The following is a 10572-nucleotide window of genomic DNA, read 5'->3' on the forward strand; positions in this document are numbered from 1 at the left end:
CCAACTACAACAACAGTAGCTCCAACAACAACCACAGTAGCTCAAACAACAACCATTGCTGCTCCAACAACCACCACAGCAGCTCCAACAACAACCACTGCTGCTCCTACAACCACCACAGCAGCTCCAACAACCACCACAGCAGCTCCAACCACAACCACTGCCTCTCCAACAACCACTACTGTAGCTCCAACAACCACAACAGCTGCACCAACAACAACAGTAGCTCCAACAACAACCACTGCTGCTCCAACAACAACCACTGCTGCTCCTACAACCACAACAGTAGCTCCAACAACAACCACTGCTGCTCCTACAACCACCACAGTGGCACCAACAACAACAGCGGCTCCAACCACAACCACTGCTTCTCCAACAACCAATACTGTAGTTCCAACAACCACAACAGCTGCACCAACAACAACAACAGCAGCTCCAACAACAACCACTGCTGCTCCAACAACAACCACTGCTGCTCAAACAACCACCACAGCAGCTCCAACAACCACCACTGGTGCTCCAACAACCACCACAGCAGCTCCAACAACAACCACTGCTTCTCCAACAACAAATACTGTAGCTCCAACAACCACAACAGCTGCACCAACAACAACAACAACAGTAGCGCCAACAACAACCACTGCTGCTCCAACAACAACTACTGCTGCTCCTACAACCACAACAGTAGCTCCAACAACAACCACTGCTGCTCCTACAACCACCACAGTGGCACCAACAACAACAGCGGCTTCAACCACAACCACTACTTCTCCAACAACCACTACTGTAGCTCCAACAACCAGAACAGCTGCACCAACAACAACAACAATAGTAGCTCCAACAACAACCACTGCTGCTCCAACAACAACTACTGCTGCTCCTACAACCACAACAGTAGCTCCAACAACAACCACTGGTGCTCCTACAACCACCACAGTGGCACCAACAACAACAGCGGCTCCAACCACAACCACTACTTCTCCAACAACCAATACTGTAGCTCCAACAACCACAACAGCTGCACCAACAACAACAACAGCAGCTCCAACAACAACCACTGCTGCTTCTACAACAACAACAGTAGCTCCAACAACAACCACTGCTGCTCCAACAACAACCACTGCTGCTCCAACAGCCACTACTGTCGCTCCAACAACCACAACAGCTGCACCAACAACAACAGTAGCTCCAACAACAACTACAACTGCTCCAACAACCACCACAGCAGCTCCAACAACAACCACTGCTGCTCCTACAACCACCACCGTTGTTCCAACAACCACAACAGCTGCACCAACAACAACAACAGCAGCTCCAACAACAACCACTGCTACTCCAACAACAACCACTGCTGCTCCAACAACCACCACAGCAGCTCCAACAACCACCACTGCTGCTCCAACAACCACCACAGCAGCTCCAACAACCACCACTGCTGCTCCAACAACAACAGTAGCTCCAACAACAACCACTGCTGCACCAACAACAACAACAGCAGCTCCAACAACAACCACTGCTGCTCCTACAACAACAACAGTAGCTACAACAACAACCACTGCTGCTCCAACAACAACGACTGCTGCTCCAACAACAACCACTGCTGCTCCAGCAACCACCACCGTAGCTCCAACAACCACAACAGCTGCACCAACAACAACAACAGCAGCTCCAACAACAACCACTGCTGCTCCTACAACAACAGCAACAGTAGCTCCAACAACAACCACTGCTGCTCCAACAACCACTACTGTAGCTCCAACAACCACAACAGCTGCACCAACTACAACAACAGTCGCTCCAACAACAACCACAGTAGCTCAAACAACAACCACTGCTGCTCCAACAACCACCACAGCAGCTCCAACAACAACCACTGCTGCTCCTACAACCACCACAGAAGCTCCAACAACCACCACAGCAGCTCCAACCACAACCACTGCCTCTCCAACAACCACTACTGTAGCTCCAACAACCACAACAGCTGCACCAACAACAACAGTAGCTCCACCAACAACCACTGCTGCTCCAACAACAACCACTGCTGCTCCTACAACCACAACAGTAGCTCCAACAACAACCACTGCTGCTCCTACAACCACCACAGCGGCACCAACAACAACAGCGGCTCCAACCACAACCACTGCTTCTCCAACAACCACTACTGTAGCTCCAACAACCACAACAGCTGCACCAAAAACAACAACAGCAGCTCCAACAACAACAACTGCTGCTCCAACAACAACCACTGCTGCTCAAACAACCACCACAGCAGCTCCAACAACCACCACTGGTGCTCCAACAACCACCACAGCAGCTCCAACAACAACCACTGCTTCTCCAACAACAAATACTGTAGCTCCAACAACCACAACAGCTGCACCAACAACAACAACAACAGTAGCTCCAACAACAACCACTGCTGCTCCAACAACCACCAAAGCAGCTCCAACAACAACCACTGCTGCTCCTACAACATCAACAGTAGCTCCAACAACAACCACAGCAGCTCCAACAACCACCACAGCAGCTCCAACCACAACCACTGCTTCTCCAACAACCACTACTGTAGCTCCAACAACCACAACAGCTGCACCAACAACAACAACAACAACAGTAGCTCCAACAACAACCACTGCTGCTCCAACAACAACTACTGCTGCTCCTACAACCACAACAGTAGCTCCAACAACAACCACAGCAGCTCCAACAACCAGCACAGCAGCTCCAACCACAACCACTGCTTCTCCAACAACCACTACTGTAGCTCCAACAACCACAACAGCTGCACCAACATCAACAACAACAGTAGCTCCAACAACAACCACAACTGCTCCAACAACCACCACAGCAGCTCAAAAAACAACAACCACTGCTGCACCAACAACAACAACAGCAGCTCCAACAACAACCACTGCTGCTCCAACAACCACCACCGTAGCTCCAACAACCACAACAGCTGCACCACCAACAACAACAGCAGCTCCAACAACAACCAATACTGCTCCGACAACAACAGTAGCTCCAACAACAACCACTGCTGCTCGAACAACAACCACTGCTGCTCCAACAACCACTACTGTAGCTCCAACAACCACAACAACTGCACCAACTACAACAACAGTAGCTTCAACAACAACCACAGTAGCTCCAACAACAACCACTGCTGTTCCAACAACCACCACAGCAGCTCCAACAACCACCACTGCTGCTCCAACAACGACCACAGCAGCTCCAACAACCACTGCTGCTCCTACAACAACAACTGCTGCTCCTACAACAACAACAACAGTAGCTCCAACAACAACCACTGCTACTCCTACAACAACAACAGTAGCTCCAACAACCACAACAGCTGCACCAACAACCACCACAGCAGCTCCAACAACAACCACTGCTTCTTCAACAACCACTACTGTAGCTCCAACAACCACAACAGCTGCACCAACAACAACAACAACAGTAGCTCCAACAACAACCACTGCTGCTCCAACAACCACCACAGCAGCTCCAACAACAACCACTGCTTCTCCAACACCCACTACTGTAGCTCCAACAGCCACAACAGCTGCACCAACAACAACAACAACAGTAGCTCCAACAACAACCACTGCTGCTCCAACAACCACCACAGCAGCTCCAACAACAACCACTGCTTCTTCAACAACCACTACTGTAGCTCCAACAACCACAACAGCTGCATCAACTATAACAACAGTACCTCCAACAACAACCACAGTAGCTCCAACAACAACCACTGCTGCTCAAACAACCACCACCGTTGCTCAAACAACCACAACAGCTGCACCAACAACAACAACAGCAGCTCCAACAACAACCACTGCTGCTCCAACAACCACCACAGCAGCTCCAACAACCACCACTGCTGCTCCAACAACAACAGTAGCTCCAACAACAACCACTGCTGCACCAACAACAACAACAGCAACTCCAACAACAACCACTGCTGCTCCAACAACCACCACCATAGCTCCAATATCCACAACAGCTGCACCAACAACAACAACAGCAGCTCCAACAACCACTGCTGCTCCTACAACAACAACTGTTGCTCCTACAACAACAACAGTAGGTCCAACCACAACGACTGCTGCTCCAACAACAACCACTGCTGCTCCAACAACCACCACCGTAGCTCCAACAACCACAACAGCTGCACCAACAACAACAACAGTAGCTCCAACAACAACCACTGCTGCTCCAACAACCACCACAGCAGCTCCAACAACAACCACTGCTTCTCCAACACCCACTACTGTAGCTCCAACAGCCACAACAGCTGCACCAACAACAACAACAACAACAGTAGCTCCAACAACAACCACTGCTGCTCCAACAACCACCACAGCAGCTCCAACAACAACCACTGCTTCTTCAACAACCACTACTGTAGCTCCAACAACCACAACAGCTGCATCAACTATAACAACAGTACCTCCAACAACAACCACAGTAGCTCCAACAACAACCACTGCTGCTCAAACAACCACCACCGTTGCTCAAACAACCACAACAGCTGCACCAACAACAACAACAGCAGCTCCAACAACAACCACTGCTGCTCCAACAACCACCACAGCAGCTCCAACAACCACCACTGCTGCTCCAACAACAACAGTAGCTCCAACAACAACCACTGCTGCACCAACAACAACAACAGCAGCTCCAACAACAACCACTGCTGCTCCAACAACCACCACCATAGCTCCAATATCCACAACAGCTGCACCAACAACAACAACAGCAGCTCCAACAACCACTGCTGCTCCTACAACAACAACTGTTGCTCCTACAACAACAACAGTAGCTCCAACCACAACGACTGCTGCTCCAACAACAACCACTGCTGCTCCAACAACCACCACCGTAGCTCCAACAACCACAACAGCTGCACCAACAACAACAACAGTAGCTCCAACAACAACCACAGTAGCTCAAACAACAACCACTGCTGCTCCAACAACCACCACAGCAGCTCCAACAACAACCACAGCAGCTCTAACAACCACCACAGCAGCTCCAACCACAACCACTGCTTCTCCAAAAACCACTACTGTAGCTCCAACAACCACAACAGTTGCACCAACAACAACAACAACAGTAGCTCCAACAACAACCACTGCTGCTCCAACAACAACTACTGCTGCTCCTACAACCACAACAGTAGCTCCAACAACCACTGCTGCTCCTACAACCACCACAGTGGCACCAACAACAACAGCGGCTCCAACCACAACCACTGCTTCTCCAACAACCACTACTGTAGCTCCAACAACGACAACAGCTGCACCAACAACAACAACAACAGTAGCTCCAACAACAACCACTGCTGCTCCAACAACAACCACAGCAGCTCCAACAACCACCACTGCTGCTCCAACAATAACAGTAGCTCCAACAACAACCACTGCTGCACCAACAACAACAACAGCAGCTCCAACAACAACCACTGCTGCTCCAACAACCACCACCGTAGCTACAACAACCACAACAGCTGCACCAACAACAACAACAGCAGCTCCAACAACAACCACTGCTGCTCCTACAACAACAACAGTAGCTACAACAACAACCACTGCTGCTCCAACAACAACGACTGCTGCTCCAACAACAACCACTGCTGCTCCAACAACCACCACCGTAGCTCCAACAACCACAACAGCTGCACCAACAACAACAACAACAGCAGCTCCAAGAACAACCACTGCTGCTCCTACAACAACAACAGTAGCTCCAACAACAACCACTGCTGCTCCAACAACCACTACTGTAGCTCCAACAACCACAACAGCTGCACCAACAACAACAACAACAGTAGCTCCAACAACAACCACTGCTGCTCCTACAACCACCACAGTGACACCAACAACAACAGCGGCTCCAACCACAACGACTGCTGCTCCAACAACAACCACTGCTGCTCCAACAACCACCACCGTAGCTCCAACAACCACAACAGCTGCACCAACAACAACAACAGTAGCTCCAACAACAACCACAGTAGCTCAAACAACAACCACTGCTGCTCCAACAACCACCACAGCAGCTCCAACAACAACCACAGCAGCTCTAACAACCACCACAGCAGCTCCAACCACAACCACTGCTTCTCCAAAAACCACTACTGTAGCTCCAACAACCACAACAGTTGCACCAACAACAACAACAACAGTAGCTCCAACAACAACCACTGCTGCTCCAACAACAACTACTGCTGCTCCTACAACCACAACAGTAGCTCCAACAACCACTGCTGCTCCTACAACCACCACAGTGGCACCAACAACAACAGCGGCTCCAACCACAACCACTGCTTCTCCAACAACCACTACTGTAGCTCCAACAACGACAACAGCTGCACCAACAACAACAACAACAGTAGCTCCAACAACAACCACTGCTGCTCCAACAACAACCACAGCAGCTCCAACAACAACCACTGCTGCACCAACAACAACAACAGCAGCTCCAACAACAACCACTGCTGCTCCAACAACCACCACCGTAGCTCCAACAGCCACAACAGCTGAACCAACAACAACAACAGCAGCTCCAACAACCACTGCTGCTCCTACAACAACAACAGTAGCTCCAACCACAACGACTGCTGCTCCAACAACAACCACTGCTGCTCCAACAACCACCACCGTAGCTCCAACAACCACAACAGCTGCACCAACAACAACAACAGCAGCTCCAACAACAACCACAGTAGCTCAAACAACAACCACTGCTGCTCCAACAACAACCACTGCTGCTCAAACAACAACGACTGCTGCTCCAACAACAACCACTGCTGCTCCAGCAACCACCACCGTAGCTCCAACAACCACAACAGCTGCACCAACTACAATAACAGTAGCTCCAACAACAACCACAGTAGCTCAAACAACAACCACTGCTGCTCCAACAACCACCACAGCAGCTCCAACAACAACCACTGCTGCTCCTACAACCACCACAGCAGCTCCAACAACAACCACTGTTGCTCCTACAACCACAACAGTAGCTCCAACAACAACTACTGCTGCACCAACAACAACCACTGCTGCTCCAACAACCACCACCGTAGCTCCAACAACCACAACAGCTGCACCAACAACAACAACAGCAGCTCCAACAACAACCACTGCTGCTCCGACAACAACAACAGTAGCTCCAACAATAACCACTGCTGCTCCAACAACAACCACTGCTGCTCCAACAACCACTACTGTAGCTCCAACAACCACAACAACTGCACCAACAACAACCACTGCTGCTCCGACAACAACAACAGTAGCTCCGACAACAACAACAGTAGCTCCAACAACAACCACTGCTGCTCCAACAACAACCACTGCTGCTCCTACAACAACAACAGTAGCTCCAACAACAACAACTGCAGCTCCTACAACCACCACCGTTGCTCCAACAACCACAACAGCTGCACCAACAACAACAACAGCAGCTCCAACAACAACCACTGCTACTCCAACAACAACCACTGCTGCTCCAACAACCACCACAGCAGCTCCAACAACAACCACTGCGGCTCCAACAACCACCACAGCAGCTCCAACAACCACCACTGCTGCTCCAACAACAACAGTAGCTCCAACAACAACCACTGCTGCACCAACAACAACAGCAGCTCCAACAACAACCACTGCTGCTCCAACAACCACCACCGTAGGTCCAACAACCACAACAGCTGCACCAACAACAACAACAGCAGCTCCAACAACAACCACTGCTGCTCCTACAACAACAACAGTAGCTCCAACAACAACGACTGCTGCTCCAACAACAACCACTGCTGCTCCAACAACCACTACTGTAGCTCCAACAACCACAACAACTGCACCAACTACAACAACAGTAGCTTCAACAACAACCACAGTAGCTCAAACAACAACCACTGCCGTTCGAACAACCACCACTGCTGCTCCAACAACCACCACAGCAGCTCCAACAACCACAACAGCTGCACCACCAACAACAACAGCAGCTCCAACAACCACTGCTGCTCCTACAACAACAACTGCTGCTCCTACAACAACAACAACAGTAGCTCCAACAACAACGACTGCTGCTCCAACAACCACCACCGTAGCTCCAACAACCACAACAGCTGCACCAACAACCACCACAGCAGCTCCAACAACAACCACTGCTACTCCTACAACAACAACAGTAGCTCCAACAACCACAACAGCTGCACCAACAACAACAACAGCAGCTCCAACAACAACCACTGCTGCTCCGACAACAACAACAGTAGCTCCAACAATAACCACTGCTGCTCCAACAACCACCACAGCAGCTCCAACAACAACTACTGTAGCTCCAACAACAACAACAACTGCACCAACAACAACCACTGCTGCTCCGACAACAACAACAGTAGCTCCGACAACAACAACAGTAGCTCCAACAACAACCACTGCTGCTCCAACAACAACCACTGCTGCTCCTACAACAACAACAGTAGCTCCAACAACAACAACTGCAGCTCCTACAACCACCACCGTTGCTCCAACAACCACAACAGCTGCACCAACAACAACAACAGCAGCTCCAACAACAACCACTGCTACTCCAACAACAACCACTGCTGCTCCAACAACCACCACAGCAGCTCCAACAACAACCACTGCGGCTCCAACAACCACCACAGCAGCTCCAACAACCACCACTGCTGCTCCAACAACAACAGTAGCTCCAACAACAACCACTGCTGCACCAACAACAACAGCAGCTCCAACAACAACCACTGCTGCTCCAACAACCACCACCGTAGCTCCAACAACCACAACAGCTGCACCAACAACAACAACAGCAGCTCCAACAACAACCACTGCTGCTCCTACAACAACAACAGTAGCTCCAACAACAACGACTGCTGCTCCAACAACAACCACTGCTGCTCCAACAACCACTACTGTAGCTCCAACAACCACAACAACTGCACCAACTACAACAACAGTAGCTTCAACAACCACCACAGCAGCTCCAACAACCACAACAGCTGCACCAACAACAACAACAGCAGCTCCAACAACCACTGCTGCTCCTACAACAACAACAACAGTAGCTCCAACAACAACGACTGCTGCTCCAACAACCACCACCGTAGCTCCAACAACCACAACAGCTGCACCAACAACCACCACAGCAGCTCCAACAACAACCACTGCTACTCCTACAACAACAACAGTAGCTCCAACAACAACCACTGCTGCTCCAACAACCACCACAGCAGCTCCAACAACAACCACTGCTTCTCCAACAACCACTATTGTAGCTCCAACAACCACAACAGCTGCACCAACAACAACAACAACAGTTGCTCCAACAACAACCACTGCTGCTCCAACAACCACCACAGCAGCTCCAACAACAACCACTGCTGCTCCTACAACCACAACAGTAGCTCCAACAACAACCACTGCTGCTCCAACAACCACTACTGTAGCTCCAACAACCACAACAGCTGCATCAACTATAACAACAGTAGCTCCAACAACAACCACAGTAGCTCCAAAAACAACCACTGCTGTTCCAACAACCACCACAGCAGCTCCAACAACCACCACTGCTGGTCCAACAACCACCACAGCAGCTCCAACAACCACAACAGCTGCTCCAACAACCACCACAGCAGCTCCAACAACCACAACAGCTGCACCAACAACAACAACAACAGTAGCTCCAACAACAACCACTGCTGCTCCAACAACCACCACAGCAGCTCCAACAACAACCACTGCTACTCCTACAACAACAACAGTAGCTCCAACAACCACCACTGCTCCTCCAACAACCACCACAGCTGCTCCAACAACCACCACAGCAGCTCCAACAACCACCACTTCTGTTCCAACAACCACCACAGCAGCTCCAACAACAACCACTGCTTCTCCAACAACCACAACTGTAGCTCCAACAACCACAACAGCTGCACCAACAACAACAACAATAGTAGCTCCAACAACAACCACTGCTGCTCCAACAACCACCACAGCAGCTCCAACAACAACCACTGCTTCTCCAACAACCACTACTGTAGCTCCAACAACCACAACAGCTGCACCAACAACAACAGTAGCTCCAACAACAACCACTGCTGCTCCAACAACCACCACAGCAGCTCCAACAACAACCACTGCTTCTCCAACAACCACTATTGTAGCTCCAACAACCACAACAGCTGCACCAACAACAACAACAGTTGCTCCAACAACAACCACTGCTGCTCCAACAACCACCACAGCAGCTCCAACAACAACCACTGCTGCTCCTACAACCACAACAGTAGCTCCAACAACAACCACTGCTGCTCCAACAACCACTACTGTAGCTCCAACAACCACAACAGCTGCATCAACTATAACAACAGTAGCTCCAACAACAACCACAGTAGCTCCAACAACAACCACTGCTGTTCCAACAACCACCACAGCAGCTCCAACAACCACCACTGCTGGTCCAACAACCACCACAGCAGCTCCAACAACCACAACAGCTGCTCCAACAACCACCACAGCAGCTCCAACAACCACAACAGCTGCA

This window comes from Symphodus melops (genome assembly GCF_947650265.1).
Source record: "Symphodus melops genome assembly, chromosome: 20".
NCBI classification, from domain to species: domain Eukaryota; kingdom Metazoa; phylum Chordata; class Actinopteri; order Labriformes; family Labridae; genus Symphodus; species Symphodus melops.